Source organism: Dendrobates tinctorius, unplaced genomic scaffold (assembly GCF_039654945.1).
Source record: "Dendrobates tinctorius isolate UK_male_01 unplaced genomic scaffold, ASM3965494v1 ptg000166l, whole genome shotgun sequence".
Classification (NCBI taxonomy): domain Eukaryota; kingdom Metazoa; phylum Chordata; class Amphibia; order Anura; family Dendrobatidae; genus Dendrobates; species Dendrobates tinctorius.
In genome coordinates this window covers 4,944,865-4,952,500 of record NW_027361833.1, presented here as the reverse complement: position 1 = coordinate 4,952,500, position 7,636 = coordinate 4,944,865, and positions in this window count along the sequence as shown.

The window sequence follows — 7,636 nt, the reverse complement described above, 5'->3', positions numbered from 1 at the left end:
ACCCCAGGGTCAAGACACACCCAACCATCTCAGAGTGACAGTCACAGCAGACGCAGACAAATCACAGGAGGGGGTTGAAAATGAAAGCACCAATCACGTCCGAGCACTAGACACGCCCACCCATCCCAACAAGCGAACACCGCTGGCGCTGACAAACCACGGGGCCCCGTGTAGTCAAAAAGTCAGACGGTTGGCGGGAGGGAGGAGGGGAGATGTCACGTGGTCCGTGACGCAATTGGCGCATGCGCAGTACAGACAGAAGTGACCGCGGCCATTTTTGAAAGAGGAACAATGTAAGGGCAGAGCTAAAGACGGCGCCTGCATATAACTAAAGTAGTGTGTCAAGCAGCCATTACAAGATTGGGAATAGGGGAAGAAGGGACAGGGTAGATACCATATTGGGTACAGACAACCAAAGATAGACAATAGATAAAAATATATCTCTCTTTCAGTTATATAATACATATAAACGACAAGTATATATAAGAAAATAATGACAATAATAATGCAAATAAGACTAAAGAATGTCCATATTAGATCATAGCTCCACACAGACCAAATCTGCATGACAAGTGTAGAGCCTAAAAAAGAAAAAGGAAAAAGAAAAATAGTCCAATGCAAAAATCAGGTGACCAAAGGTTGGGTGTGTAGAGAGGATCCTTAGGCGTCACATCCCCATAACACAAGACTGGAATATTCATTCACATGAAGGGCCGAGGAACAGCAAAAGCACAAAGTCACTATAATAAGAATAAAACAAATTAAAAACATGCTAAAAACCACAAACCAACATCACATAATTGGATTACAGGAAAGGAGCAAAGGAAAGGCTCTCATTGAGGCCATGTGGATGAACAGTCTTAAGTCGCCAGATCCACCTGGCTTCAAGTTGGCTAAGGACATAGATGGTCTATGTGATAGGAACTGGTTGATAACTGGGTCAACCCGAAGAATCGGCCAAGCTCTCTGTAAGGCCATACGTACCTGGTTGGACCTAGAGCTGAACGTGGTAACAAACCTAATAATCCTGTCTGTTTTAGAGTGCTGGACAGACGGGTGTGCCTTGAACAACTCATTACTCTCTTAAATGGCAACGATCTGAATATCCATCTAACGTTTTCCTATAGTGGGGAATCCCTGGACTTTTTAGATGTTACTATTAAGAGGGACCATGCTGGGGTCCTGCAGACGGACATCTTCAGGAAGATAACCGCCACTAACTCTTTGTTACATGCTAGTTCTAGTCACCCCAAGCATATCATTCGTGCCGTCCCCGTGGGGCAGTTCCTACGTCTTCGTAGGATCTGCTCCACGGATGATGATTTCTTCCGGCAGGCCAAAATCCTGCGTCAACGTTTTCTGGTACGTGGCTATAGCCACAGGTCCATCAAGCGAGCCTTTAATAGGGCTAAGTATGCTTCCCGTCATGATCTTTTATATCGCCCTGAATCTGTCCAGCACTCTAAAACAGACGGGATTATTAGGTTTGTTACCACGTTCAGCTCTAGGTCCAACCAGGTACGTATGGCCTTACAGAGAGCTTGGCCGATTCTTCGGGTTGACCCAGTTATCAACCAGTTCCTATCACATAGACCATCTATGTCCTTCAGGCGCTCTAAGAATCTTAGAGATTATCTGGTTTCCAGTCATTACATTGCCCATAAACCATTGACTTTCTTGGATAAATTTAGTTCTGGGGGTGGCTGTGTCCCGTGTGGTGGTTGTGTGGCATGCCCCAACATAATACGTGGTAATTCTTTTTGTGACTCTAGTGGTACCAGTACATATGACATTCGTCAGAGAATAACCTGTACCACTAGATATGTCATATACCATGCCACCTGTCCTTGTGGCCTGATTTACATTGGCCTTACAACACGGCAGCTCAAGGTAAGAGTGAGGGAGCATGTGTTGGGTATCCAAGCGGCACGCACACACGAGGACCCTGCCACCCTTAGAACTATACCACGTCATTTTTTTGATCATCATGATTGTGATGCTACCTTATTGAAGGTTAAAGGCATCGATGCGCTCAAAATTGATGTTCGAGGCGGGGGTATATCTAAAAGACTTAGCCAACTTGAAGCCAGGTGGATCTGGCGACTTAAGACTGTTCATCCACATGGCCTCAATGAGAGCCTTTCCTTTGCTCCTTTCCTGTAATCCAATTATGTGATGTTGGTTTGTGGTTTTTAGCATGTTTTTAATTTGTTTTATTCTTATTATAGTGACTTCGTGCTTTTGCTGTTCCTCGGCCCTTCATGTGAATGAATATTCCAGTCTTGTGTTATGGGGATGTGACGCCTAAGGATCCTCTCTACACACCCAACCTTTGGTCACCTGATTTTTGCATTGGACTATTTTTCTTTTTCCTTTTTCTTTTTTAGGCTCTACACTTGTCATGCAGATTTGGTCTGTGTGGAGCTATGATCTAATATGGACATTCTTTAGTCTTATTTGCATTATTATTGTCATTATTTTCTTATATATACTTGTCGTTTATATGTATTATATAACTGAAAGAGAGATATATTTTTATCTATTGTCTATCTTTGGTTGTCTGTACCCAATATGGTATCTACCCTGTCCCTTCTTCCCCTATTCCCAATCTTGTAATGGCTGCTTGACACACTACTTTAGTTATATGCAGGCGCCGTCTTTAGCTCTGCCCTTACATTGTTCCTCTTTCAAAAATGGCCGCGGTCACTTCTGTCTGTACTGCGCATGCGCCAATTGCGTCACGGACCACGTGACATCTCCCCTCCTCCCTCCCGCCAACCGTCTGACGTTTGACTACACGGGGCCCCGTGGTTTGTCAGCGCCAGCGGTGTTCGCTTGTTGGGATGGGTGGGCGTGTCTAGTGCTCGGACGTGATTGGTGCTTTCATTTTCAACCCCCTCCTGTGATTTGTCTGCGTCTGCTGTGACTGTCACTCTGAGATGGTTGGGTGTGTCTTGACCCTGGGGTTGATTGTTACTTTCAGTTTCACTTCCCCTATATAATGGGCCCTTTTCAGCATTAACACAAGCCCCCTGAGGAAGGCAAAATCGCCGAAACGCGCGTTGGGGTTCGGCTGTGGTCCCACTTGCTGCTCCTTCTTGTGTAAGTGTTCCCTTGTTTACTTTCTGTATGTTTTTGCCTGCTATTACTCTATTTAGGGACTTTTCCCTGTATTTATGGTTATGTCTATGGGCAAACACTACTCATGTCTAGATATTTAGGCACTTCACAATGCTGATGTATTTTTCATGATTGATCATTTGGAGCAGCCTTTGTCACCCGGCTTTTCCTGCCAATGTCACTTTTTAGCCATGTTCTGTTCGTTTCACCTTTCAATAAAACCTACTCTGCACTTTACCATGTGACATTAGAATTTTTTCACTGCTTTCCGTCAGTTGCTATCTTACAGTTATTGTTAGGTTCTTTAGAAGGACGTAGATTTTAGGATTTATTCTGACAGAATTTTATAGGCTGAACTGGATGGACTAATGTCTTTTTTCGGCCTTACTAACTATGTAATTCAATTGCAGGCGTCTGTAAAATCAATACAAAACACATGAAATAACACGTGGTTTACATGCAGTAACCCATTTCATTTCATGCAATATTTATATATCTGTAATAGATATATATATATATATATACATACATATCATATATATCAGATATATAATATATATACATATAATATATATATATACATATAAAATATATATTGTTAAAATATATATATCAGTGACAAATACAATTAGTATAGTGTTGCTGTCTATAAAATATAGGGGGACCCTACGCCATTTTGTTCCTGGAAATAATCATTTATTTAGTAAATACATGCCCATAATTTAGAACAACACTATACTAATTGTATCATAGAAAACATAGATCTATACATGTCAGTGACACACACATATATATATCTGTGTATATATCTATACTATCTATTCTATTCTAACATGTCAGTGTGATTGTACAGTAGCCGCATATGAATTGCCGGCTTTTTTCAAAGGACACTGGTGCGTATAATTCGGACAGCACTCGCATGGTGCGAGTGCTGTCAGATATTTTATTGCACCCATTGACTTGCATCGGCGGTTTTCACCTGAAAATCACAGCAAATCGCAGCATGCTGCGATTTTTTTTTTCAGTCCGATTTCGGCTGAGAAAAAAATCGCAAATGAGATGTCACACATTGCTTAACATTGGTCAGAGTGCAATCCGATTTTTAATCGGATTGCACTCATCCGATTTTCGCACCAGTGAGTATGAGCCCTTAGGGTCCGTCTGCTGCTCTGTCATTACATCACATCTTACCCAAAAGTCAGTGCATTGAGACAAGTATGGAGTGCTGTGGCACTTAAGGGTGTGTGCACACGTTGCGGATTCCACTGCGGATCCGCAGCAGATTTGTCCCTGCAGATCCGCAGCAGTTTCTGCTGCATTGTACAGTACCATTTAAGTCTATGCAAAATGAAAAACTCAGTGCACATGTTGCGGATGTTTCCGCACGGATTTGCTGCGGTTTTAAATCTGCAGCATGTCACTTCTTTGTGCGGATTCCGCAGCGGTTTGGCACCTGCTCCATGATCAGGTGTCAAACCGCAGGGGAAAACCACAGGCTAATTCCCACTAAATCCGCAGATCAACCGCAGGACTTTTGACCTGCGGATTTAGACAAATCTGCGCGGAAAGGTCTGCAGCAGAACCCGCAATGTGTGCACACACCCTAACAGTAAATCTATAAATGATTCTCTATGTAAATAATCCTTTAAAAATTAACCCCAATCTAATGGGTATTGCATAGATATGGAAATGGAAGAACAAACCACTGATCTCCTTTCAATGAAAAAGTTTTAATGTGGACAAACTAATTATGCAATTGTGAATTAAACAGGTAATAAAATTCACATTGGTTGGGGTCTAACAACTAGAAATCCCAGGTCCACCAATGATGGGCAGAGGTACAAAGTGTGTACTAGAGAGCTAGAACACTACAGCTCCGCACTCTGTGAAGTGGATGTCACTGTGCGAGCTGAGCTACAGTACCCAAGAAAGGCCACTACACAGTAGTGCTGTGGTATGCTGACTCCATGCACTGTGGGACCTACTAACAGGTGATTGGTGGAGGTGCCGGATGTTGGCTGATATTGATGACCTATGCTAAAGGCAAGTGCAGATGACCATATATAATCTCATATGAGAGAATTGGGTCCATTATGCAAATCACACTCTGATCAAAGTTTCATCAGAGTTTGATCATAGTGTAAGCCGATTCTCTCGGACGAGGAGAAAAAAAATTATCCATTTTCTCCATTCTGTCAGTCCATGGAAATCGGACTATACTCAGATGTCACTCAAGTACAGTCCAATTATTTCCATTGAGTCATTGACTTGCATGGTCAAGTATGAACTGAATATCGATTCCAACTCGGTCATGCTGCGATTTTTTTTCAGAACACTTCGATCCAAGAAAAAAATCTGACACGTGCATGGCCCCATAGAACATTGGGCTCAGTGTGATCCGATGTTTAGTCGGATTGCAGTCGGATCGAAAATACGGCCATGTACATAAGCTCTAATAATCATTAATTCTACAGATGAAGATTAATAACTTGGAGCTCATACAGAGTAAAAGCTCAAAATCTTATTTCATACAGTTTAAGCAAATAATATAAGAAACATACTGTACAGGTCCATATTTCATATACATTGTAAGTCTAGAAAGGACTACAAGAGAAAACTCAGTTCTCATCCAGTGGAATCACAGCATAGGCCGCCTGCAGCTCAGAATTCCTTTTTTCAGCATTGCTCTGTGGATGTTGCTGACAGAGATCAGATGCTACCTACTGTGCATAATTTACCAACATCATATGAAGCCAAAGTAACTGTGTATTCAAAGAGTATTTCTTAGAAAAATATGGCTTTATTAACTCTGTATCTGCAGCTGAAAATATATGAGACATATTTGTGCAATTATAGATTATTGTATCTCTGAGGAGATACGAGCAGAATTCAGGAATCCTTGATTTTGGGGTGTTGTGTCACCACAGGAATCCACAGATGCTCTAAAATGCTGTTTCCATAATATATTGTAACTCAAGTTACAAGTGTCTTCTGCCTCTCACAAATAAAACCACTAAATTGTTTGTGAGTGAATAAGTTGCCCCTGGTTAGTTATTTTATCATAGATACTTGTATAACTTTTCGTTTTCAGTTATATACATTGATCAGCAGTAACATTAGGGGGCAATGGCAGACCTAACATTGGCTCTTTTGTTGTTCTTGCACAGGGGCCTCTTCTATCTGGGTCTGTAAAGGTGGAGAAGATGGCTAACACCCACTCCGAAGACCCCTGTCATTATATCTTGTGCAAACTCTATTTTATTGTGCCTTTTATTCTCATGTAGGCTGCAGTTTCCTGTTAGTCAGGGGTGACGAGGTAAACTGTAGAGCCGCTCCATAGTTGGGGAGGATTAGACTAGGGCACTAGTATTGAGTTCCTGTTTTTATAGTTATACTGGAGAGAGCAAAAGAGAAGAAAGAACAACCTCAGTGAGTTCTGTTCATCGAGTGCATGCGTAGAAGCAAATCTGCAAGGTAGCACGTTAACAACTTATATTCAGGTTACCCATAGCATAAAGTGCTCAACAGGCAAGACTCAGACTAGTCAGTATTGAAACAAAAGGGTAAGAAAAACCCTGAGAGTGTATATGCCTATAAACAGTATTTTTATTAGAACAGTTTAAAAACAACCAAAAAACATACAGAAAAAATATATGCACCAGAGGCTGCTGGATAATACTGCAGGTACCCATACAGATAAATCAGATAGTAAAAAAATACATGAAACAACAAGTATGTAAATTGTTAAAGCCCCTATATAATGCATTAATGCAAAGGTACACTTTCATAAATGTGAGCAAGAAAGGGGCACATAAGAGACAAAATTAAGTAAACTCATATGTATGTAGCAGTGTTGGTAATAGTGTTGTGAATTCACTTTCTGGCCTACCTCTGGTTACTGGTGAGGGTAGTGGAGATGGTTATATTGACAGAGGGGTCGCGAGTTCTCTTTCCGGGCTCCCTCTGGTGGTTAAAGGAGGTAATGGAGCTGATCTAATTAACAAAGGCCTGCCACCTGATAATGAGGTGGACGATTGGACATTGGGAGTTTCTGACTGGATTTAAGACAGTCGACTCCCTCTATCCCTGCTGGTGATTTTTTCCTGCCTCCTGAGGTCTTAGTTTCCAGCTCAGCCCCTGCATGCTCAAGCTAAGTGTTATTTTGCTATTGTCCAAATTTGATTAGGTTTGTCTATTTCAGTTTTGTGTGGTCAGCCAACCCCGGCTGGTGCTGTGCTGAATTTCCATCCTTATGTTACTGTTTGTGCCAGTTTGTTTTTGTCCCTTATTAGATTGGCCTCTCTTTGCTCTGTTTTCAGAATATACCAGAGTGCTGATATAGTGGGCGAAGTCTAGCAACTTCAGTATTTTTTCTATCAGACGTGTTGGGCATTTTTTGCAGGGCTTTTTGCGTGATTGCAGACAGTGTCTTTCCTTTCCTGTCCTGTCTAGTTAGTTTGGTCCCCTGTTATGATTGAGTCACCGTAGGAGGCAAAACAGAAATGCTAGCTAAGTC